This window comes from Vombatus ursinus, unplaced genomic scaffold (assembly GCF_900497805.2).
Source record: "Vombatus ursinus unplaced genomic scaffold, bare-nosed wombat genome assembly UNPS02015152.1, whole genome shotgun sequence".
NCBI classification, from domain to species: domain Eukaryota; kingdom Metazoa; phylum Chordata; class Mammalia; order Diprotodontia; family Vombatidae; genus Vombatus; species Vombatus ursinus.
This window is the reverse complement of record NW_020954930.1, coordinates 876,023-902,224: the sequence shown is the minus strand read 5'-3', so window position 1 is coordinate 902,224 and position 26,202 is coordinate 876,023. Positions and strand designations below refer to the sequence as shown.

Below are 26,202 nucleotides of genomic sequence, written 5' to 3'. Positions count from 1 at the left end.
CGGTTTCCTCATCTATAAAATGGGGATAATAATACCTGTAGTACCTACCTCACAGGGTTGTTATGTGGCCCCAGCAAAACAACGGATGTGAAGTGCTTTACAAACTTTCAAAGGCTATAAAAATGCCAGTGGTTATCATGTCATACAATATTGATTAGGACTGAATTCTGGGAAGTCAAAAATGTCCACATGGGCCACCTTCTTTCCGTAGGAAATGGCCACGTGCTCATGTGCCACTGGGGGCATGGAGGGAGAAGAGAAAGGTAGCTTACCTTCTGCATAGATGAATATGCATGTGTGCAGGATCTGGGGCAGAGGTTTACATCCATGGGCAGTGGACACATGTAAAGAAGACCTAGAACCAAGGTAAATGCTTTGGGAAATTTAGGGCCTCCATGCCTGAGGGAAGAAGCTGAGATTGGAAGAAAAAGAGGCAGTAGATCTACCTCTTGCTGGCTTTATGATACTGAGCATAGCCCCTCATACCTCTGAGCCTCAGTTCTTTCAATTGTAAAACAGAGAGAGACAGAGACCTACAGTGGAAGGTAAGGCATACACAAAGACAGGAAGGTTTTGGTTTGAGTATTGGTCATGTGACCCTGGACAAGTCATTTAACTTCTTAGTGCTCTAGGCAACTTTCTAAGACCCTCAGTGGCAGAGAAGATAACAACCTGAAAGTTCCTCACCTGAAAGTTTCCTATATCAATAAAATCACAGGTTCAGTCCCTTTCACTGTATTTTTCTACTTTAAACAACAATAAAAACTAATATATATTTACAATTATTTATACTCAAAAACAAATTTTGCATTCTGTGTTCATAATAAGTTGTTATGCCATTATTATATATAGCTATTCATTCCCTTTGTTTGCGTAGATATCTTACCTTTCATATAATTGTAGCAAGTGTATATACCTGCCCTTTGGCTCTGCTTTCTTCACTTGTACAAACACATTTAAGCTTTCTAAAGTTCTTTATGTTCCATATATTCATAATTATTAATGGTGTTGTATTCTATTCCATTGATACACCAGAGTTTATTCAAACATTCACCATCAGTTATATGTTATAAAAAGAAAAGGTATCACTTTTTTATGATGACTATCTTAGATCATATTCTCCAAAATGAAATGAGTCAAAAGGTGTGATTATTTTTTAGAACTCTTGTGTACTGTCAGACTGCTTGGCCATCAAGATTCTTCCCATTTGCAATTCTACCAATAATGTATGATGAGCATTCTTGTTTTTCCAAAACCCTGCCAGCATTTAGCTTTGTCAGTTCTAATTATTTTTTGCCAGTTTGAGAGGCATGAAGAGATTCATCAAAGCTATTTTATACTGCATATCTCTACCCTGTGTTCCCTTGCTGTATCCTTACAGAAGGGCAATACCACATAAAGCTGTGGAGGTCACTGTTAGCTAGATAGTTGCTATGTTACTATGGGCTGATGTTGTAGGAAATTTGTAGACTGCCTTCCCCAACTGTATCCGTCTTGCAAATTTTTTTTCTTTCTTAAGAGTTTTGGTCACGACAGCTAAGTGGCACAGTGGATAGAGTACTGGCCCTAGAGTCAAGAGGACCTAAGTTCAAATCCAGCCTCAGACACATAATATTTACTAGCTGTGTGACTCTGGGCAAGTCACTTGACCCCAATTGCCTCACCAAAAAAAAAAAAAGAGTTTGGGATTCCTCCCTGCTCTCCCCCCCCCTTTTCCCTACTGGCAATATACACATACATACATACATACATACATACACACACACACATATGTACATATATATGCACGTGTGTGTGTGTGTGTGTGTGTGTGTGTGTGTGTGTGTGCGCTGGGAGAGATTGGTGGGGAGAGCTGGTTCTATATGTTGTGACTACTATCTTTCCCAAAGTACATCATGTCTTTTTAATATATAACAATTCAATCAATTCTTTCTTGTAGACCAGAACTGAAGTTAAGAACTTTGTAAAGATTTTTTTTACAAAAAAAAAAATGTACGTCAGAAATGTATTGACAAAATCCTTTAGATATCTACATTATCTGTTATGAACAATGTTTTACTTGTCACCAGTAATTAGCTTCCCTGACTATTTCTGAAAGCACATTGCGGGGAAAGGGAGGAAGGAAGGAAAGAAGGAAGGATTTATTTAAGTACCTATTATGTGCCAGGCACTGTGCTAAGAGCTTTATAAATATTATCTCAACAATCCTGTGAGCTAAGTTCTACTATAATCCTCATTTTACAATTGAGGAAACTGAGACAGACAGAAGTAAATGACTTGCCCAGGGTCACATAGCTAGTAAGTATCTGAGACCACATGTGAACTCAGATCTTCATGATTCCAGGCCCAGCATTCCGCTTTGACACCTAGCTGCCTAAAGACAGCTGGGGTGGGGGGGAGGGAAAGGGATGGTGTGTTGATTTTTTAGTGTTTCAATTACTTTTCAGACAGGGAAAATTGGAAAGTCTTAGCTTAAAGAAATACTTTATTCATCAAATCACCAGCCAGGACCAGAAGTACAACTGAATGGGACCAGGTGTGAGCATGAGCTTTGGACCAATCTTAGCCCCACAAGCCTCTTTGCCATCATCGTTAGTACATCAGCCCATCAGAGAACAGCTATTTAAAACCTGAACTATAGAAGATGACCCACTAATGTCAGAACTTGCTGTATCCATGACAAACAGACAGATTCCCTACTTTGCCACCATTTTCCTCTTGTATCTTGGCTTGGGGACTGTCATCTGACAGACACACGGTTTCCCTAAAAATAGCAAAGCTCAGTGTGAATCACAACATTCCAGAGCTGTGGAGGGGACCTGAAAATCCATCTAGTCCCAACCCCCTCCTTTTCCAGATGAGGAAACTGGGGCCCAGAGAGGGTCAGGACCTTGCAGGTCATACTCAGACTAGAACTCAGGTCCCCCAATTCCCCATCAGGAATACATTTCTTTGAAACTATCTTTAGTTCCTCAGGCACAAAGAATGCACACAGCTTGTTAAAAGTTAATTTAAAGAAAATTTTAAGAAAAATTTAAAGAAAAATATTGCAAGTAGAGTGACTGGCAGTGATATGGAGAAAGAGGCAAGTAAAAAGAGGCCCCTATCGCTCTGTGGCACGGTGGAAAGAGCACTGAGCCTAGAACACCACCCAGGTTCCAACTCCACCTCAGGCACTTCTGACTCATGTGACTTTGGACAAATTCCTTAATGCTTCTGGGCCTCAGTTTCCTCATGAAAAATGAGGGGGTTAGACTCAATGATCTCTGAAGTTCCTCCCAACTTGGAATTTAGGATCCTATGATTTACTTTACTCCTGCAAAAGATCACATGGTAGGACTTCACAAATGCTAACTCAAAGGATACATATTTCTTGTGGCTGTAACAAACATTATTGAAAAAAGAAAGAAAGAACAGAACTGGACATATATGCATATGTCAACCTTGGGTTTAATTTTATGTGTATGTGTATGTATAAATATATATGTAGGGTTAATTTTAAATATGTGTACATATACATACATGGGTGTATATATGTGTGTGTATAACTTTATAGAAATGATTATATCTAACTATCTACCAAGAGAAAGAGAAAGAGAGAGAGGGAGAGGAGGGAGAGGGGGGGAGAGAGAGAGAGAGAGAGAGAGAGAGAGAGAGAGAGAGAGAGAGAGGGAAAGAGAGGGAGGGAGAAGGGAAGATTTAGAACTGTAAAGAACCTCCAAGTCCCCTTTAAGGACAAGAGGTCTCTAGGTGGCACAATGAATAAAGTATTGGATTCAGAGTCAGGAAGACCTTGGGTTCATATCCTACCTCAGACATTTACTTATCTGTGTTACCTGGCCAAGTCACTTAACTGCTGTCTGCCTCAGTTTCCTCATTAGTAAAATGGGTATAATAATAGCACTCTCCCAGGGTGGTTGTGGGGATGAAGTGAGGTAATACTTGTAAAGTATGTGACACACTTAAAAATACCATATCAGTGCCAACTCTTGTTATCTTCAGCAGCACCATTATTATTCCATTAACAGAGTGGTCCAATCCCAATCCCATCATTTTGCAAATGGAGCTAACCCCGGAGAGTGTCACCCTGTAAGTTGTAGCACCAGGGTCCCACAGAGGATGCCTCCCTCCAGGAGCAGCATCCTTGCCCCACCTGGCCACTGCCCCATGAGCCTGGCTGTGCAGTGGCAGCTGACGGGGAGGCTCACACATGTCACAGAGACGTGGATTATTTTATTTTACTTTGGGTTCAAACCTATGAATTGCCCTAGGGGGGGTAGCTGCAGAGGGTAAGGGACTTGCTGCGAGTCACACATACAATGGGCAGTGCTGACCTTAGAATAAGAAAAGTTGGAGTGGGGTTCAAATCCTACCTCAGACATTTGGTAGCTGTGAGACCTGGGCAAGTCACTAACTCTCTCAACCTGTTTCTTCATCTGTCAAGTGAGGATAAGAGGACCAATCACAAGAGTTGGGATGAGGCACAAATCAAAGGCGATTCTGTATGCAAAGGACTTCAGAGCCCTTATGAATTTTAGCTCTGCTGCTGTAAACTCAGGCATCCTGACTCCCACATCCGTACCCTTCCATTCTAATCAGATAGCTCTGTTCTTTGTTTGACTCCTCCAGCACATCCTCCTTAGATTATTGTAGCAGTCTCCTAACTGATCTTCCTGCATCATCTTCCTTTTCCTGTCCATCCTTCACATTGTTGCCAAAGTCCGGTTCCAACCAAGTCACTGCCTTACTCAGTGACTCCCTATTGCTACAAAGATCACATGAAAAACTCCTTTTCACTTTTCCAAGCCTATATGGTCTTGCCCCAATCTACCTTTCCAGCCTGATTAAACAATACTCTCCCTCCCATATTCTGCAATCCAGACAAACTGGTCTCCTTTGCCCCTCACACAAGACCCTCCATCTCCCATCTCTCTGTCCTCGCAATGGCTGTCTATCCCCCATGCCTCCTCACCTCCACCTCACAGAATCCCTCTCTGCCTTCAATTCTCAGCTCAGGCACCATCTTCTGCATGAAATCTTTTCAAGTCCCCAACCCCAACTGCTGGTGCCCTTTCCATGGATTTAACTACTCTGTATTGGTTTGCATTTATTCTCTTTATATTTATTCTACATATACTTATTTTTGTTGTTCAGTCATTTCAGTCATGTCAGATTCTTTGTTACTCCATGTGGAGTTTTCTAGGCAAAGATACTGGAGTGGTTTGCCATTTCCTTCTCCAGCTCATTTTATGGATGAGGAAACTGAGGCAAACAGGGTGAAGTGACATGCCCAGGGTCACACAGCTAGTAAGTGTCTGAGGTCAGATTTGAACTCAGAAAGAGGAGTCTTCCTGACTACAGACCCAGCTCTCTATCCACTGCAGCGCCACCTAGCCACCACATGTATATTTACACATGGCCTTATTGTTTCCCCTCTTAAGACAAGCTCATTTCCAATAGGAAATATTTCATTTATTGTATTTGCATGCCCAGCACTTAGCATGGTGCCTGGCACAAAGCAGGTGTTTAATAAATGCTCCTTTATTGATTGGATTAAGAGACTGATGAATAGTAAAGTCTTGGTCTCTAATTGCTGGAGAGCACTGCTCACCAGGCTACAGCCACCGAGTCACCTCAAATGGTCACCTACACCTATCTTCAGAACCCAAACTCACAACTCTTAATCATCTTCCATTCCATTCCTTGGGTCGCACAAAATCTTTGCCAACAAGACTTATTAAAAGCAACTTATTTGAAATAATACCCCCCAAAAATATATCATTTATTCTTTTTTTTTTAAATTTTTGTGGGAAGCAGCAAATTTTGAATGAGAGAGGCAGCAAGAAGACAGAAAATGGAGCTAGAGGAATCAAATTGAGTTCTGTCCTTTATTACCTATGTGATCTAATATGACTAGCTTTCCCTCTCTGAGTCTTAGCTTCTTTCCTTCTTTGTAAAAATATTGGGGTGGAGGGAAATGAACCCAATGACCACCAAGGTTAAGTCTATCATCCTATGACTCCATAATGCAAATGACAGGTGTCATTCTCATTGATGGGGTGGGGATGGGAGTCCAAATGCCCACCCCCAACAAACTATCAGAGAAAAATCATTTGAATAAGAAGAAAAGAGGACAATCAGTAGCATGAATGATTTTGACAAGGCTGCCTCCTCCTAACACCACCCCAGGAGAATTTCTGACAAAGCCCCCACGATGACTAACTCAGTAAATCAGTACCATTTGTATTGATTTTCATCTTCCAATTTTCCACGGTGTCAGAGGGTGGCACAGACAGGAAAGTATATAAGACAGCCTGAGGTCAGGAGCCATCAAAGACGTGATGGGGCGCCTGAGTCCCTCTCTAATTAGGACACAGCCAGGACAATTGTGTACAAACTGTACCTCCCTCGCCTCCCAGATATCAGCCACTCAATCGGCTGAGAGAACTGGACAGATACTCCTCAAATGAGGGATAATCGACTCCAGACCGCTCCGAAGGGCAGCAGACTGGGTCCGCATGCTGAGCTAACCCCCTCGGGCCTCCACCAGGCTCAGGCTTCCCTACATGTCAGTAATGGGGCTGCTTTATTTCCACTAGGAGCCTGCGGACATGGGCCTCAATGTGCTGTCCCTGTAGTGTCTCTGTTTCGAAAACCAGGCGTGCTATGTACTTGCTCTGGAGCTCAGTTGGTGGGAAGCAATAAGATCACAATTTGATCAACAGATCCCTCCTGGGCACAGCTAATGAATGAATGTATCACCAGCCTGAGACAGGAAAATAAGCTAGTGACAGATAGAAACACAAAACATACCAAATAACACTTAGTTTATTTTTTTTAATGAGAGAGGCTGAAGGCAAAGAGTTGGGGAGAAGGAGATATATATAGATACGTATTTATTCTGTATGTTCCCCATATTGACTTTCAGTATTTATGTTATCTATCCCCCTCATGAATTCTAAGCTCCCTGAGGACAGGGACTGTCTCCTTTTTTATTTTTATCCTCAATGCCAATTAAGCATGCAGTAGGTGCCAAATCAGTGCTTGTTGACTGATGGCTGAAAAGGAAAGGAGAGATCATGAAACATTCAACCTTCCTGCTCCCCTTTATATTTTGTCTTCCCCTATTAGATGTAAGCTCCTTCAACAGGAGGGACCGTTGGCAAGGCCCGTCAATTCTACCTTTGAAACCCTTCTTGCAAGTGCTCCCATCTCTCTTTGGATGCTGCCACCACCCCGGTGCAGGTTCTCATCACCTCACACCCAATAGCCCTCACTTGGTCTCCCTGCCCCAGATGTCTCCCCACTCTGGTCCATCCTCCACTCAGCTGGCAAAATGATCTTCCTAAACCACAAGATCGGCTATGTCAATCACTGCCCCCCCCAATCAACCCCACTGGCTCCTTGTTGCCTCCACATCCCATATAAAATCTTGCTTGACCTCCTCCTACCTTTCTAGTCTTTTTACACCTAACTCCCTTCCACATATGCTAGGATTCAGTGATACTGGCCACTGTGCGTGTTCCTAGAACTAGACACTCTATCTACCTCCTAACTGCAAGCACTTTCCCTGGCTGTCTCCCATACCTGGCATGCTCTCCCTCCCTCATCCCAGCCTCCTGACTTTGCTGCCTTCCCTCAAGTCTTTGCTAGACCTTCCCTTCTGTTGATTACCTCCAGTTTCTCCTGTATATTTTTTGTTTGTACATAATTATCCATATGTAGTCTCCTCCAATAGACTGTAAGTTTCTTGAGAAAAGGAACTGATTTTTGCCTTTCCTTGTACCTCAATACTTAGCACAGTCCCTGACACATAGTAAGTATTTAATAAATACTTTAATCCTCTAAGCAGAGGGGCAGGGGACTACTGAGGCAGAATTTTGTATATATTTTCAGACAAGGTTTTTGTATTGAGTGTTTTTTGCTTAACTGCTCTCCTATATTACAAGAAAAGGATCAATTGTAGGGGGTGGGAAAGAAAGAGATTTCCAGAAATAGAAAAAAACAAAAAAGAAAGGAAAGGAAGGGAAAAGGGAAAGGGAAAGGGTGAAGGGAAAAGGGGAAAGGAAAGGAGAAAGGAAAGGGGAGGAAAGGAAAGGGGGGAGAGGAGAAGAGAGGAGGGGAGGGGAGGGAAAGGAAGAGACAGATAGACAGAGGCAGAAGAGACCGAGAGAAAAGCAAAGCCACATTCATACAGGAGGAAGCGGTGGGTAGGAAGAAGGCCAGCAGCCGTTTTTTGCCACAGGTGCCATGCCTTACCTTTCCCTGAATCTGTCTCTTGTTGGTGCTTAATTATGGGGGATTGGCAGCTGTGCCCTTTTTCCTTCTGCCACCTTTATATTGAAAAACACCAAGCAAAGACAGCATGTTTTCCCCGGGCAACAGCAGGAGCTGCCATTTTGGGGTAGAACATACCGAATGCTCACAGCCTAATGAATTAATCAATCCAAAACCTGTGGCTGCATTTTAAGGGAAATTTAAATCTTTCTATTTCAAAGCTTCAGGAAAAGTGGGGCATGGTGGAAAGAACGCTAAACAGGAGTCAGAAAACTCAGATTTTAGTTCCGATTCTTCAACTGCCATGAAACCTTGGGGCAGCCACCCTGCCCTAGATCTCAGTTTCCCCCTTCTGTAAAAATGATAGAATTTGGTGAAATAATCTCTAAGGATCTTTCTAGCTGTAACATCCCATTTCCCTAGGACTATATACTCTCAGCCTCGTCGATCTTCAAAACTCTATGACTAATCTCCAATTGATCAAAGAACATGGGATGACCTAGGTTCAAATCCAGACTGCTACACTTACTAGCTATTCAACTATGGGCAAATCACTTAATCTCTCTGAGCCTCGGTTTCTTCATCTGTAGAATGGATATAATGATATCTATAGTGCCTCTCTCCCAGGGTTGTTGTAAGGCTCAAATTGGATCCTTTTTGTAAAGTATTTTACAATCTTGACATTGCTAATTTATTGTTATTACGAGTAAATCCATTATTTCAAATCATCACCAAAGGTATAATGAGATAATCTCTAAGAGGTTCTGCCAACTATAAGATCCTATGACATGCTCTTGGAGGTCTGATTCAGCTCAAATACACCGTGATTAAGCATGGGCTCTGGGAGGAAGCACAACAAAATGCAGGATTTCTTACCCTGAGGTGCACAGATCCCCCACCGCCACCACCACCACCATGGAGTCCATGGATAGATTTCAGAGAGATTGATCAACTTGGACGGGGAAAAATTATATCTTTGTTTTCATTAACCCTTAGTATCCTTCGTATTCCAGTGTATTTTATTTTATGCATTTAAAAACGTGATTCTGAGAAAGGGGCCAAAGGCTTCATCAGATTGGCAAAGGGATCCAGGACACAAAACAAGGTGAAAAACCTCAGTCTAGAGGAAAGTGGAATGGCGCTTTTTTTTTGCTTCCACAGGATAATGCTAGACTGGGAGTCAAGGAGATCCTAATTTAAAGCTCATTTCTTCTACACACTCGCTGTGTGACCATGGTCAACCTAACATCTCTGAATCTCAGATTTCTCTTTGTAAAGTGGAGAATACCGCTCCAGGTATGGAACACTTCCTATCCCAGAGGTATTGTGAGGTTCAAATGAGATAACAGGTAGAATTGCATTCTGCAAACCTTAAAATATTATAGAAATGTCCATCATTGCTATCATAATCCAAATCCACAAATTAGTTGGCCCAAAGTCTACCTCTTTGGCCACAACATTCTTCCCTAAAAGATACCCTCAGATAAACTGGTTTATCTAATTTGACAAAGCAGATGGTCTTTTGCAGATTACTAGTCAAGGTGATGTCTAAATGTTTATAGCTGTCTCCTTTCTATTAGGGCATCATCACCCCATTCTGCAAGGCCCTGTTATCAACTGACTTCTTTAAAACACTGCCAAATGTTTCAGTTTTTCCCAAAAATTCTGGGGGTATAAAAAGCTAGATATCCTTTATTTTTAGAAATTAAAAAAAGTCTGTTAGGCTCTGGCAGGGTCTCTGCTTTATTTTCATTAACAGTTTAAAATCGCTGCCCAATACCTTCTCATAGTGAGGTGGGAGGACAGAGTGGATAGCAAACAGAATGCTGGGCTTGAGAGTTGGGGGGACCCAGGCTGAAATCCTGGCTTTGTCATTTACTACAGTGTGTGACCTTGGGCATGTCTCTTAACTCTTGTGAGCCTCAGTTTCCCCATCTACAAAATGAAGCGACTGGATTAGATGACCTGAAAGGTTCCTTCTAGTTTCAAATCTATGGTTCTAAGTAGGCTCCAGGAAGCTAGGTAGCACAGTGGATAGAGCACTGGGCTTGGAATCAGGAAGGCTGATCTTCCTGAGTTCAAATCTGGCCTCAGACACTTACCTAAGCTGTGTGACCCTGGGCAAGTCACGTCACCCTGTTTGCCTCAGTTTCCTCATCTGTAAAATGAGCTGGAGAAGGAAATGGCAAACCATTGCAGTATCTTTGCCAAGAAAACTCCAAATGGGATCACCAAGAGTCAGACATGACCCCAAACAACTCAACAACAACAACAAAGTAGGCTCTAGTTTCCTCCCCTATAAAACGAAGGGGCTAGACAATATGATCTCCTGGACAATAAGATCACAGAGCTGTCCTGAAGTTTAAACGAAAAAATTAGCCGAAGGCCTTTTGCTGACTCTTTTGTGCCATATAAATGATAGGAATCATTAGACATTCCAATACCTACTGCAATGGCTCATTGTGGCATATGGAGACAACGCCAGGAGACTAAAAGCCTTCAGTTAAGAGCCTTGCAATGGGCAGTGTGGTTGTCATCAGCTCACCCTCGCTAAGGGTGAAGGAGCTTGCTGGCAGATTACTGGCCACCAGAGAAGGCTTTGGGGGTTGGGGGCGGGGGGACAGAGGTGGGGAGGAGTGGGATAGTCACCCACTGAACTGAATACTAAAGCAAGAAGGGACTGCAATCTGCACTAGTGAAAAGAGAGTTCTGATCTTTTGAAATAATACTCTCTCGGGGCAGGTAGGTGACGCTGCATTGGATAGAGCACCAGCCCTAGAGTCAGGAAGAGCTGAGTTCAAATCCAGCCTCAGACACTTACTAGTTGTGTGACCCTAGACAAGTCACTTAACCCTGACTGCCTTCCCCCCAAAGAAAAGAAAGAATACTCTCTCCCTTCTGAAATGACTCAATATTGACTTATCTATGTATGTTTCCTCCAGTAGAATGTGAACTCCTTGAAGAGAGGGAGTTTTTTTTTCAGTCTGTCTTTGTGTCCCCAGTGCTGGCCTGGTATAGTGCCTCACACACAGTAGGCATGCAATAAATGTTTGTTAAATATGGTATAACACTTCTAAGTCTGTAACCAACTACAAAGAGTCAACTACCCATTGTGTGCATTAATAGAGAAGGATTCCTGTCCTCTAGATCTGTTGAGAATGCCAAAACTAAACTCAGTGTGTACATCAGACACCAAACTGAGAAAATCAGATACAAGAGGAGCCACAGAGCTGTCCTGCTTCCTCAACTTGCCCTCTTGCTAAGAGGTCCTCTTTGTTCTCCACTGCATTGCTGGGAATGGACAGCATCCCATCTGAAATGGATGCAAAAGCCCGTATTAAGCACAGCAGGCTCATCTCCCAGAGGGTTGCTGGTTCACAATTTCCCAGAGGCAGGGAGTAATTAAATAAATTATGAGTTCTGTTTGAAAAGGCCTTCTCTTCTTCCTCCTGTGGTGCTATAGTAAACTCCTATCCTAGAAATGTCACAGGATGCCTCCCAAAGAAGCAACTGTCGTTGAAAAGAGCATTTGGGAAAAACGTTGAGAAGCAAGTTTGGCCTGAGGCAAAATACAGGTAGGCCACTGTCATTCATTCATATAGACTAGACAGTATTTGTTGATCAATTACTATGAAATCTCTGCCATCGTAGAGTTTGGGGTCAGCAAGGGAGAATAAGATACATATGCAAATAGCCATAATGAGAGTAGAGTGTGATGAGTACATAAGAGAGAAACCAAGTGAGATGAGGGTGCAGCAGAGAGACAAATCACTTCTAGCTTGGCAGGGCCAGGAAAGGCTTCCTGGAAAAGGTGGCATCTGAGCTAGGCCTTAAAGGATGGGTAGAATTTCAACACATAGACATGGTGCGGGCAGAGAGAGGGCATCGTAGGGAAGGGGAGAGAAACATGAGTAAAGGCATGAAGGGAGAAAGGACACATTGGGAAAATGCTGAGTAGCCCCAGTTTAGCTAGAATGTATAGTATTAAAAGGGGAATCATGGAATATAAGTCTAGAAAGAAAAGCTGGAATTATACTGTAGTGAGTTGGAGATGTGAATGTATTCAAAGTTTTGGGTGTGTGTATGTAGTGTGTGTGTGTGTGTGTATGCGTGTGAGTGTGTATGTGTGTGTGTGTTCATCCATGCCTGTGATGTCATCAACATAGATAACCCCTACTACAGAAACTCCCTCTACCAATACTGACCCACAACTATCATGAAACTTAAGAATCTTAGAGAGTTAAGTTACCTAGAACAGTAAGAGGTTAAGTGAGTTATCCAGGGTCACACAATACGTGTTAGAGGCAGTCCTCCTGACTCCAAGGTGAGTCCTTATCCCAGGCACCACAATGCTTCTCATTTTAGATTATAGTTGTCAAAATGCCAACATTAAAAGACTTGTTCTGAAAGGCATTCATATGGGATTGTAAACCATCTCTCTCAGCCTAGCCCTCACCACAATCCATTTCTCTCCCCCCCCCCATTCAAATTCACTTTTGGGTAAATTCCACATTAAAGTGAAAAGGCAGAGAGCCAGTTTCTCTCTCAAGGCGACCAGGGAGCCATATTGCAGAGACCGGAAGAGAAGGAAAAAGGACCCAACTTAAATAAGATATAGCTAAGGATCATCAATGCCAAACTGGTTTCCAGTGTAAAGTTGTATAATCTCTCTCGGGTAGAGAAAAGGCAGTGTGAGTAGTCTTTGAAGAAATCTCAAACCCTATCTGTTGGGGATGGTTAGGTCTAATCACAATGGCAGCTAGGTGAATCAGTGGACAGAGCACTGGTCCTAGAACCAAGAGGACCTTTTGCTGTTTACTAGTTTTGTGACCCTGAGCAAGTCACTTCACCGCTGATTGCCTCAGTTGCCACAACTGTAAAAAATGGAGCTGATAAAAGCACCTATCTCCCAGGGTTGTCGTGAGGATCAAAGGAGATAATATTTGGAATGCAATGCACCTAGCAAACCTTAAAGCACTAAACAAATGCTTACTATTAATGGCTACAGAGAGACATTGGCCACTCAAGTTCCCCAACCACTCTCCAATGTTAATAACAGACCACATAAGTGGTTTAGCTTTGCTCAGGGCCACCCATTCCTTCTGGCACTTCACTTTCTCCTGGATTAAACTTGACTTAGAGAGAAGAGCCAGGGAATTATGAATGTATCCTTCAAGACACCCTAGAATTATACAAACAACTGTCTCAGGCACAATATTTTAAACTTCATTTGCAATGTCTTAATCACTGACTCATTTTACTCATTCTATAGGAAACTGTTTCATTGCCCTAAAGTTGATCTTGCTATTTTCCTCTTGCAGAATGTTGACTAAGAGATGGCCCTTAGAGTTGACTTAAAACAAATGGCCATGATTTCTGGTCCATTTGGGTTTAGTTTTTTTTTAAGAAAAGGGATGATTGGGGGCAGGTAGGTGGTGCAGTGGATAGAGAGAGCACCAGCCCTGGAGTCAGGAGGACCTGAGTTCAAATCCTGTCTCACACACAAAACACTTACTAGCTGTGTGACCCTGGGCAAGTCACTTAATCCTATTACCTAACCAAAAAAAAAAGTAAAATAAAAAGAAAAGGGATGATTGGCATCATCTTTGTTCTTCCTGAATCATGGAATGATAGGCCTGGAAGTGGTCTCAAGATATCATAGGATTGTATATCTAGAGCTGGAAGACACCTTGGAAGGCATTTCATTCAACTCACTCATTCTAGAAATGAGGAAGCTGAGGCCGAGGGAGGGGAAGTAACTTGACCAAGGTCACCCAGTAAATGGCAGAGCAAGGCCTGGAAGCTAGGCCCTCTGACTCTGAGGCCAGTTCCTTTTCCATTGTACCACATTGCTTCTCAATCTAGAACATCTAGTCCAAGCCAGGTCTGGGAACTGATAAGGTACATCCTGTCAAACAAGATGGAAGAAGCATGAGCCAGTGGAAAGAGCTCAAGGAAGGTAAAAATCAGCCGAAGTAGGAAAAGGACATACACAGTGAAAACAATGGAGAGGGAGGGAGAGACAGAGAGAGGGAGAGAAGAAGGGAGAAGGAGAGAGAGAGAGAGAGGAGGGAGGAGGAGGGAAAGGAAGAGGGAGGAGTGGGGAGAGAGAGGAGAGAGACAGAGATAGAGGCAGAGAGAGGGAGGGAGAGAGGAAGGGGGGAGAGAGGAGAGAGACAGAGATAGAAAGAGGCAGAGAGGAGAGAGACAGACAGATACAGAGAGACAGGGAGAGGTGGGGTAAAGACAGAAAGTAAGAGAGAGAGAAAGAAGGAGAGAGGGAGAGAGGGAGGGAGAGAGAAAAAGAGGAAGAGAGAGAGAAAGATAGGGGGGAGAAGAGAGGGGGAGAAAAAGGAGAGACAGAGACAGATGGAGAGAGGGAGGGAGAGAGAGGGAGAGAGGAAGGGATAGAGAAAAGAAATAGAGGAGGAAGAGTGAGTAAGAGAAAGGGGGGAAAGAGGAGAGACAGAGAGAGGGAGAGAGGAAGACAGAGAGAAAGAGGGAGGAGAGAGAAGAGACAGAGAGGGAGGGAGAGAGGAAGAGACAGACAGACAGAGCAAGAAGGAGAGAGGGAGACAGACAGACAGATAGAGAGAGAGGGAGGGAGAAAGAGGTAGGGGAAAAACAGAGACAGACAGACAAAGAGAGAGACAGAGAGAGGGAGGGAAAGAGAGAGAAAGAGGAAAAGATAGAAAGAGGAAGAGAAAGACAGAGAGAGGGAGAGAGAAAAGAAGAAGAAAAAGAAAATGAAGAGAGGAGAGAGGGAGGGGGGAGAGGGAGAGAGGGATTGAGGAGGGGAGGGAGGGAAAGAGGGAGGAGGGAGAGGGGAGACAGAGACAGACAGACAGACAAAGACAGAGAAAGGGAGAGAGAGAAGGGAGAGAGAGAAAGAGGAAGAGAAAGACAGAGAGAGGGAGAGAGGGAGGGAAAGAGAGCGAGAAAGAGACAGAGAGACGGAGGAAGAAGAGGAGGAAGAGAAGAAGGAGAAGGAGAAGAAGAGGAGGAGGAGGAGGAGGAGAAGAGGGGGAGAGAGAGAGAAGACAGGAGGGAAAAATTGGGGAAAAGATAGTGATGTAACAACTAAAGCGATTAGCACAAATTTTCCAAAATAACTTTTAAAAAGAAAAGATTGCTGGATTTAGAATCAGAGGACCTGGGCTTGAATCCCAGCCCCATAATTAACTCTCCAGGAGGCCTTAGGAAAATCACTTGGTTTCTCTGGGCCTCAGTTTCTTCATTGGTAAAATAAGGGGGTTAGACTAGATAGGTCACTTGGAGCTCTCAAGTGGAGATCCTATAACAAAGAAACTGGAAGCAAAGGAAATCCAGGAATCTGTGTCTCCTAGGAATTCAATTCAATTTGACACATAAGATGTGCTTACTACAAAAAAGGCTGGGGTCTCATACCAGACACTTGACACTTACTAGCTGTGTGACCCTGGGTAAGTCACTTAACCCCAATTGCCTCACCAAAAAAAAAAAAAGGCTGGGGATACAATGGTGACACACTATGCCTTCCCTCCCCTCAAGGAGCTTCCATTCTACCAGGGGGAGATTGGGAAACTCTGAATTGTTGTTTGTTTTTAGAGTGGAAGGCAGGTTACACAAGTGGATGTTTGTTCAAGGCAGTGTAATAGAGAAACAGTTGCTTGGCCAGCTCAGAGTGTTTGCACATTTACAAGCAGGGCCCTCCTTGAGCTGTCCTGTCCCTAGAGGCTGAAAAGAAGTTGGGAGGTATTGGGAATACCTCACAGGAGGTGAATGGAAACTCAGGGTGGGGGGGGAAGGGGAAGGGCTAAGCATTTATTAAGGACCTACTATGCGGCAGGCACTGCACTAAGCAATTTACAAGTATCATATTGGATCCTCAGAACAACCCTGAGAGGTAGGTGCTATTATGATTCCCATTTTAAAGCTGAGGAAACTGAGGCGAGTAGAGGTTAAATGATTTGCCCAGGGTTACACTAAACTAGTGTCTGAGACTAGATTTGAACTCAGATCTTCTTGACTCCAGGCCTAGTGCTCCAACCACTGTGTCACCTCGCTACTATCAGTGGTAAAAGTAACAAGAAATCAGGGCTCCCCATTTGTCAAATGAAGTGCTATGGGCAGATTCAGAAGCAAGAGGCAGGGACGTCACTTTGGGGTCTTTGGGTTGCCATAGGGCCTTGGCTAGAAAGGGCTCATCAGAACCTCTAGCAGTTTATAAGGAGAGCAGGAGTCTCACCTTATAATAACTGACCATAATATAGCACTTTTAAGTTTGTAAAGTGCAATACAAACATGATCTCATTTGATCTTCACAACAACCCTGACATTTGGTGCTATCTCCATTTTACAGATTAGGAGACTGACTGAGAGCCTCACAACTCAGTGAAGTAGGTATACCAAGTATTCCTGTCCCCATTTTATAGATGGGAAAATTGAGGTTCAAAGAGCCTAAGAAAAATTCTGCAAAGTAGATATAGGCCTGGGAATCTTGATATTACAGAAGAGGAAACTGAAGCTGAGAGAGGGGAAATGATTTGCCCATGGTCACAAAGCTAGTCATTATCAAAGGTGGAATTCAAACCCAGATCACTCCTTACTCAAATGCAGTACTCTCCCCACTATGAAGCACTTCCTCTCTGAAGTTTTTCCTCAGTTTCTCCATTGGGGAGGACTGCTATGACTTGGTTAGTAAGAGAGAAATCCTAGGGACCTTCTTGAAAAGACACATGTGGGAACAAGAACATTTATTTGAAGTACCTTGGGGTAGGTACCCTTTGATCCAGCAATACCACTACTAGGTCTGTATTCCAAAAAAAATCATAAAAAAGGGAAAAGGACCCACATGTACAGAAATATTTATAGCAGCTCTTTTTGTGGTGGCAGAGAATTGAAATTGAGGGGATGCCCATCAATTGGGGGATGGCTGAACAAGTTGTGGTATATGAATGTAACGGAATACCATTGTGCTATAAGAAATGATGAGCAGGCGGACTTCAGAAAAACCTGGAAAGTCTTGTATGGACTGATGCTGAGTGAAGGGAACAGAACCAGGAGAAAGTTGTACATAGCAACAGCAACATTGGGCGATGATCAGCTGTGATAGGCTTAGCTCTTCTCAGCAATACAATGATCCAAAACAATTCCAAAAGACTCATGATGGAAAATGCTATCCACATCCAGAGAAAGAACTGATGGAGTCTGAATGCAGGTCAAAGAATATTATTTTCTCCTTTTTTTGTTTTTTCTTTCTCGTGGTTTTTCTCTTTTGTTCTGATTCTTCTTTCACAACATGACTAATGTTGAAATATGTTTAACATGATTGTACATGTACAATCTATATCAGATCGCTGCTATCTTGGGGAGGGGTGAAGGGACAGAGGGAAGGAGAAAAACTTGGAACTCATAATCCTAAAAAAATGAATGTTGAAAACTATCTTTACATGTAATTGGAAAAAATAAAATGCTATTAAGTGCAACAAAAAAAAAGTACCTTGGGGTAATTTCTAAGAATTGAGAGCCATGCCTATTAGAGCTTCGAAGCACTTACAGGAATGACAAAGAGTTCTGCCTGATTTTTCAATAGCTAAAACTGGTAATTAGATTAAGCTATACTAGGAAAGAGAGCTTGTTCTTAGTAATTCATCTGTTAAAAAAGCAATGCAGATTTTCAAGGAAATAAACCATGTTATGGGCAGTAAGAGATGGACTGAAACCAGCATTATTGGATGAATATCCATGAGATCAGAGACCCCTTGAACAATAAAACATTTGTGGTGTTGTTATATTTCCGGGGCCTAAAAGCATAACATAATGCTTGGGCAGCGGATTTGCAGGTAGGGTTTGCATCCTGGCTCTGAATGAACAAACTGTAGGTTTTAGACATTCACCTCCCCAACTTGGGCCTCAGTTCCCTCATCTATAAAATGAGGGGGTTGGAATAGATCCTCTCTGGATTTCTGGCCCTCTCTAACATTGTACGATCCTGTAACACCTCAATTGGACTTCCACAACACTGCTTTCTCTTCTTAACTGCCTGACTATTCCTTTCTAGTTTCTTTTGCTGGATCTTCAGCCAGCTTATGCCCATTAACCATAGATGTCTTCCTCTATACAGAAGGTTCCTAATCTGGAGTCAGTGAGGTTTTTTTTTTTGATATTTTGATAACTATATTTCCATATTACTAGTTTTCGTTGCAATCCTATGTACTGTATTTTATGAATTCAAAAATCCTCATCTGGAAAGAGGACCATAGACTTCACCAGACTGCCAGAGGGGTCCAGGACATAAAAAAGTTAGGAATCTTTCTTTTAAGAACCTCTATATTCTCTCTTTTGGGGATTTCATCTACCATTTTGCATTCTGCTATCATCCCAATGTAAAAGCCTTCCAGGTCTATAGATCTATACCCAATTTGTCCTCTGAACTTCAGCCCCACATCTCCAAATGCCTGCTGGACAGCTGCACACCATCTATCCCACCAGCACCTACCACTCACTCATCCAAATGTGAAAATCATGTGAAAAATCACACTATCCGCCCCTTCCTCCCAATCTTCCTATTTTGGTTTATGTTTTATTTTTTGTTTACCATCCTCTGGCCAACCCAGACTTGGAAGCTCAGAGAAATAGTTTCTCTTCTTTCTCCCGTACCCCTGGGCATTCAAATAGGCCCCAAACTCCATTGATCCTAATTCTAGATCCCCACTCACATCTGTTCCCTGCTCTCCATTCCTGCTGTGGGTCAGGGTCTCCACACCTCTTGCCTAGACTAGTAAAATATCCCCTTAATTGGTCTCCTTGCCTCTTGTCTCCCTCCTCCCTAGGCCAGTGTCCACAAAATAATCTTTCTGATGCACAAGTCACTCTCCCTCTCGAAATTCCTCAGTGGTCTCCTACTATCCATAGGAGGAAATAAAATGCCCTTAGCCTGGAACTGAAGGATCTCCACAAATAAGCTGACACCAAGTGTTCAGCGTTAAGTCATATGACCCTCCTAAATGCACTCTCCACTCTAGGGAAATGGGCCTACTGATTGTTCTCTGAACTCAGCATCCCACTTGCCTGGGACATTCCCCTTCCCCTATCTGCTTTCCTTTTTTCAAGGCCTTACTCAGATGCCACCTTATCTGTCAAGGCCTCCCAGATAACCCAGCGGAAAGCCTTCTCTTCCTCCTCCAATGTTCCTCACACACCTACTATCTCTCTTCTGCCCCTTGTCTTATACACTTATCTGTGTCCATGGCATAGCCCTCTCATCCCCACCAATAAAAAGAGCAATTTCCTAAGGACAAGAATTGTGTCCCTCATTCTCTTTGTGCCCCAATGCCCTGTGCATAGAAGTCACTGTCATATTTATGTTAACCAAGTAATATTTATTGGAACCCAAAGTTTTAAAAATGCTTGTTAAAAAAATTGTTTTCACATGCACCTGGGAAATAAGATAAATAGGCAATAGGGTATAGAGATCTATCCTGCCATACAGAAAAATAGAAGGGGAAGGGGATAAGAGAGGAGGGGGATGAGATAGAAGGGAGGGCAGATTAGGGGAAGGGGTATACAGAATGCATGTCATCTTGGGGTGGGGGGAGAGATGAGATAGGGAGAGAATTTGTAACTCAAAATCTTGTGGAAGTGAATGTTGAAAGCTAAAAATAAAAATTAAATGTTTAACATAAAAATTTTTTTTAAAAATTGGACTATCAAGTAATATTTATTGAATTGGATAGCCCAGTGCACTCCAATAGCTCCTGTGAGCAGCAATACAAAGACTGAATGGCTTTCAACGTATTCTGTGGCAGAAGATAAACGTGCAATTTATTTTCAAAAGATGTCCATCTAAAATGGTTTAAATTTTTTTAAAAATTTTGGCATTTAAAGGGCATACTGAAAAATTTAGTTAATAATAACAAAAATAGCTTGCGTTTCTATAGTGCTTGGAAGTATGAAAGCACTTTCTGTTTATCACATCATTTATTCCTCCCTGGGTGAAGGAAGTGCTGTGAGTATGCCCATTTTGCAGATGAGAAAGCTGAAGTGATATGCCCAAGGTTGCACAGCTAGTTAGCATCTGAGACAGATTTTCAGCCCAGGTCTTGAAATCGGTACAATCCATCTCCCGATGATGCCAGAAGAACAGAGTGTTCTGAGTCCTAATCATGTCACATTAAAGATAACACTGAATATTGTTACAGTGATTTTCTACTATCAGCTAGATTTTATAACCTGTTGCAAATTATTGGCAGTCTCCCTTTTGAAGTTTGGGGGAATTTCTTATCTGAGATCACATTTTGTCAACAGAGTTCATATTTGTCTGACTGTCAGGAAAGCAGAACATTTCTAATTTCCTCTCCTTTACCTTCAGGTAAAGAAATAGACACATATCTTAGGGTAGAGAGAAACCTTCATTTAAGTCCAATCTCCAAAGGCCAGTTCAGAATATATTTTATCATAAGCATATGACCACTTTCTGTCATCTACTTCTCTAATTAGAGGAATAAGTGATTACTAAGTGTATTCAAAAGGGGAGAAATTCCAGGAAAATGGCTGTCCAACAGATTAGCTGCTGGAGTGGAAATAGCCCTGGCTTATGAAGCCAGCTACATGGGAACTGGTTTCAGCTCTGCCACTAAAAATCTGGGTAAACATGGACCACAGTTTCCTCACTCTGCAAAATAAGGGGGTTGGAAAGCTACTTTTCCCATGACTCCTAAGGCTCCTTCCAGTTTTACCGATTTGTGATAGAGCAGAGAAAGATTTGGGGTGCCAGTACGTGGGTTCAAATCCTGACTCTGCATGACCTTGGGCAAATGACTTTCTTTCTCTGGGCCTCATTTTTTTCTCATCTACAAAATAAGAGGGTTGAACAAGACGACCTCCAGGGACTATAAGCCTAACAGCTGACATTTAGATAGTAATTCCTGGTTTACGAAGTACTCTATGAGCATTAACTCTTTAAAAAAATAACTTTTAAAAGTATCTTTTATTTTTATGTCACCTTCACTTCCAAATATATCTCTTCCCCCTCCCCTACCCAGTGAGACATCTCTTGTAACAAGAATAAAAAAATAAAGGGGAAAAACAGTTCCTCAACTCACCAACACACCAACCCAGTCTGACAGTATATGTAATATTCTCTTATGCAGCCTCTGCCCCACCACCACCTCAGCAAATCGGAGGGAGAGAGGCAAATTTGCTCATCTCTTCTCCAGGGCCAAGCTCGATCATTGTAATTAGTTTGGTTTGGTTGTCATTTACACTGTTGTAATCGACTATGAGTACATTATTTTCTTGGTTCTACTTACTTCACTCTCTATCAGTGCATATAAGTCTTCCCAAATGTCTCTGAAGTGTTGGTATTTATTACTTCTAATAGTGCTTTAAATAATGGACCATCGTGTGTTTAGTCAAGTGCTTTGCATATTTAAAGATTTAGGAGTTAAATAATTTAACCAGAGGGGGATGGCTATCTACTTTGCCTCTAGGTGTTTGTTACTCCCAAAAGTCATATTCATTAACTCCTAACCCTTTAAATACACAAAGCACTTGACTGACATTGACTCCTTTGAACTTTAATACAATCCTGTATTGTATGGTAGCTATTGCAGAAATAAAGAATTTAGAGAAGCAGGGGAAGAGTCACACAAAGTGATGCAGATGCAACTGAGGTTACAAGTGGTCAAATGACTTCTCCCTGGACACACCCCTCGATAGAAAGCATATGAATTGGAATTCAAATCCTGATTCCAAGGTTAGCTCTCTATACTCTGAGTCTTACTGTTTTTCATTATTCCCATTTTATAGATGTGCAAATGAGGTTCAGAAGGGTAGAATTACTTGCCCATGGAGACAAAGTCAGTATTAGAGATGGGATTCAAAATCGGGTCTTTCTCATTTCAAGTTCAACAGGCTTTTACCTACTCAAAACCATTTATAACTTAGGGAATGAGTTTGACATACCCTTACACACTTGATGCCAGAGATTTCATTCATTAAACACTAGTCTCTAGAAGGCTTTGTCATCCTTTCACACATAACAGGAAATATGCCCCGCTTACCAATGAAAACGATAGTATGACTTTTGTCATTAATAATCGCAACCTAAAATGCAGTAATGCCAGTTTCAAAGACCTCATGAAATAGAATCCATAAGTTTCAAATGCACGTGACAATAACCAATCTGAATCGTCCTTTTACAACCAAATAGCCAGACTTATTATGGTCACTGAAAGTCAAAGAGGTGACCTGCTAAACAAATGGTGGGCTATGGATGCAATGAAATATTACTATGTGATAAGAATAGACTAATATGAGGCATTTAGGAAAACATGGGACATCAAGTCAAATAAGCGGAACCTAGAAGAGAGTATAAACAATGACAGCAACATGTAAGTGAAACAATCACTTTAAAACAAAGTGAATTAATTCTGAATGACAAGAAAATGAAGAACAGTCAAAGAGAATATACCATGAGCCAGATTTGCTACCTTTCTGCAGAGAAAATGGACAACAAGAACAACATGTTGCATGCTCTGGTAGGCATGGCCATTATATTATACAAAGGAGAGTTCATTTGGGGCGGACATGGGGGGCAAGCCCTGAAACATTCCCTGAACCAAATGGGATATAAAAAGAGACAAGGTAGATAAAACTGAAAAAGTAAGCAAAATTTCTAGCTTCATATTTATGACCTCCATCTCCACTAATCCGCATCTTTTAGAAAGATTACCCCATACTGTACACATTTCAGAGTCCTCACCTACAAACACAAATTCTAAATGAAGCATTTGGCTTCTCGTTTCTAAGCAGTCCAGATAAAGACTATTGCACTTTGAGAGATATCCCAGGGCTGTTCCCGTATGTTACTTCTGCTCATAATAATCTCTTCCACTTTCTCTAACTCTAGGAAGGGCCTGAAAATTCCACCCCCTAGAAGGGCTTTATAGCAGTTTGGGGTTAGCATATGTAGAAGAAACTGTTACCAAATGAGTGTGATGTCTTAGAGTCAAAATATCTGCATTCAAATCCCCCAGATGATTATGAGCTATGTGATCCTGGGCAACCTCTTTCACCCTCAGTTTCCCCATTCGCAAAATGGGGCCACTAATAGCACCTACCTCACAGGGGTTTTGTGGAGAAGCAAAAGAAATTATGTACGCAAAATCAAGTTCGATAGAAAAATAAATAATTATTTTATCAAGTCCCTTTCCTTCTCTGAGCCTCAGTTTTCTCCTCTATAAAATAAGGGTGGTTGGGTGGTCCCCAAGGGTTTTTTAAGCCAAGAGTTCTTAATATTTTTTGTGTCATAATTCACCCTTTGGGGATCTGATGAAACCTATAGACTATTTCTGAGAATAAAGTTCTTAAAAAATTGGAGGAAACACTAAATTTGAGTTTGAGATTAGTGAAAATAAAGATGTAATTTTTCCCATCCAAGCTGCGAATCCCCTGAAATCTATCCACAGATCCCTGGGGATCTTCGGACCCCAGGTTAAGAACCCTTGATTTCAGCTCTAAATCCTTTGATCTCTGAGATAATGGGCAAAGAGAAATAGCATCACTGATCACTCTAATTTGGTATCACAGAAAGGGGGCGATTCAGCTGTAGACTGCAGTTGTGTTTTAATGTTGAGGACAGTTTGGCATCGAAAACTCCTCCATTAGTTCTATGTTCAAACAACACAGAGACTACAGCCCCAAATCACACTGGGCTGCAAAGCAGAGAAAGATATCGATTCACAATTAGGAAAGGTGAATACTTCCAGGCCAAGAAAAAAAGTTCTGTCTTGGGCAGCTAGGTGGTGCAGTGGATAGAGCATCGGCCCTGGAGTCAGGAGGACCTGAGTTCAAATGCGGCCTCAGACACATAACACTCACTAGGCTGTGTGTGACTTCGAGCAAGTTACTTAACCCCAATTGCAAAAAGTCCTGTCTAGCCAGGGTGGGGAATTCTCTCTGCTTTCAGGCATAAAAACAGTAAGCTTGAACTTGTTGTCATTTTCCTTCTAAGGGTGCTTCAGATGTACCTTTTTTTTGATAGAAGAAGGGGTACAGACTTTTCCCTACTTTAGCTTCAGGTGGGATTTGTAGCAGTAAAAGGTTAAGGGCCATCAGGTGACCTGGTATAAAGGGGAAGGCGGACTGTGGCCTGTGTGCTCCCAGTTGTGCCTCCCTTCTGAAACAGAGAAATGTTGACCTATGCTACCCAGTGGAACTATCTCTAATAAATGAGCAGCCATCAACCTTGCAGCCTTCTCCCTCTTCCTCAGTTGAGATTTTTTTTTGTTTAGGATTTGTGGAGTACCCGAGAGACAGACTTGAACAAAAAACCAAAGAACTTGGTCCCATAGGCCAGGGCCTCAGCAAGATGCCCATGGGACAATCCAATCCAGCAAGCATTTATTAAGCACCTACTATGCGCAAGATGAGCAAGCATGATGTAGTGGATAGAGGGCCAGCTTTAGAGTCAGGAAGATCTAGATTCAAGCTATGCCTCTGAAACATATTGCCTATTTGATCCAATATCTGTCTGGGAAAACTTCTGAGATTATACATTAGAGATTTACCCCCACCCCTCACTGTCACCACTCACTGTGCTAAGTGCTGGTGATATCAAGACAAAAGAAAAAGCCAGCCCCTGACCTCAAGGTGCTTCCATTTGACTGCAGAGATTGAATAGTGGAAAGAAGGCTGCAGTTGAAGGCAGAGGACCTGAATTTGTATCCTGTCCTGCCAAGTACTTCCTATGTATTTGTAACCCCAATCAAGTGAACTCAATCCTTGGGTTTTAGCTTCTGCAGCTGTCAAAGAGAGAGTTGAACTAGATAAGTTCGAAGGTCCCTTTCAGCTCTAAATCAATATGCATTTAAACAGTTAAGTATACACATAGTTAGACAAGGAGAGAACATTAACAGCTGGAGGAATCTGGAAAGGCTTTCCATAGGAAATGAACCAGAAGGTAAGCTTCAAAGGAAGCCAAGGATTCTAGCAGGGGATAACTCATTCCATTCAGGGGTGTCCAACTACCATTGCCAACGATCACATCTTTGCCTTTCCTTGGATCCCCAGCACTTAGCGTAGTGTCTGGCATGCGGTGCCAATTTAATGCTTACTGACAGCAATCCTGCGAGGTAGGTGCAATTAGTATCCCTGTTTCACAGATTATGGAGGAAACAGGTTCAGAGAGGTGAAGAATCACTTAGATTACTTCCTAAGTTTGGCACGTCAAGTGTCTCAGACAAGATTTGAACTCTGCACTTCCTGACTTCAAGTCTAGCAATTTAGCCCCAGCGCCAGCCAGTGTGTGTTTTACAATTCCCTTTCTTGATACAGAAACTCTCTTTTCTCTTTCTTCAGAGCAGACTGACATTGCAGAAGATGCTTTGCATAAACCTGCTGTCCTCAGGACCTTTTGCTGAAGAGGCTCAGCTCAGCCCTAGAGTTTTGAAATAGATGAAACCCTTTGGCATGAGTCCCAAGCAGGATGGGGGCAGAGTCAGTAGCAGCGCACTTGGACTTGGAGCCAGAGGACCTGGGTCGAAATCACAGCTCTGCCAACTTACTTACCCTTGTGCCCTTGGGCTAGTCTAGTCAGTTGTGCCTAGTGTAAAACGAGCCTATTACCTCCAGGATCAAATACACACCCCTCAGTTTGGCATTTAAAGTACTTCCCAACCTGGATCCTTCCCACCTTTGCAGCATTTTGACAAATTATGCCCCTCCACTCAGCCTAAGGACCAGCCACGCTGGCCTGTTTGCTGTTCCTCATGCACCACACTCCCATCTCCCATCTCCCTGCCTTTGTACTCACGTGTGAAAGGTTCTCCCTCCTGACCAGTAACTCCAAGAATTCTGGCATTCTTTTAAGAATCAGTCCAAGTGCCCCCTCCTATAGGAGGCTTTTACTTCTCTCATCCAACGGCTATTGCCTCCCCTTCT

General features: G+C 42.5%; 1 protein-coding gene across 1 annotated transcript in view; it reads right to left on the bottom strand.

Annotated features, from left to right (window-relative positions):
* Positions 1-26,202, bottom strand: part of MCF2 (MCF.2 cell line derived transforming sequence) — a 135,629-nt gene that overhangs the window by 106,208 nt on the left and 3,219 nt on the right. The gene's annotated exons all lie outside the window — the stretch shown is intronic.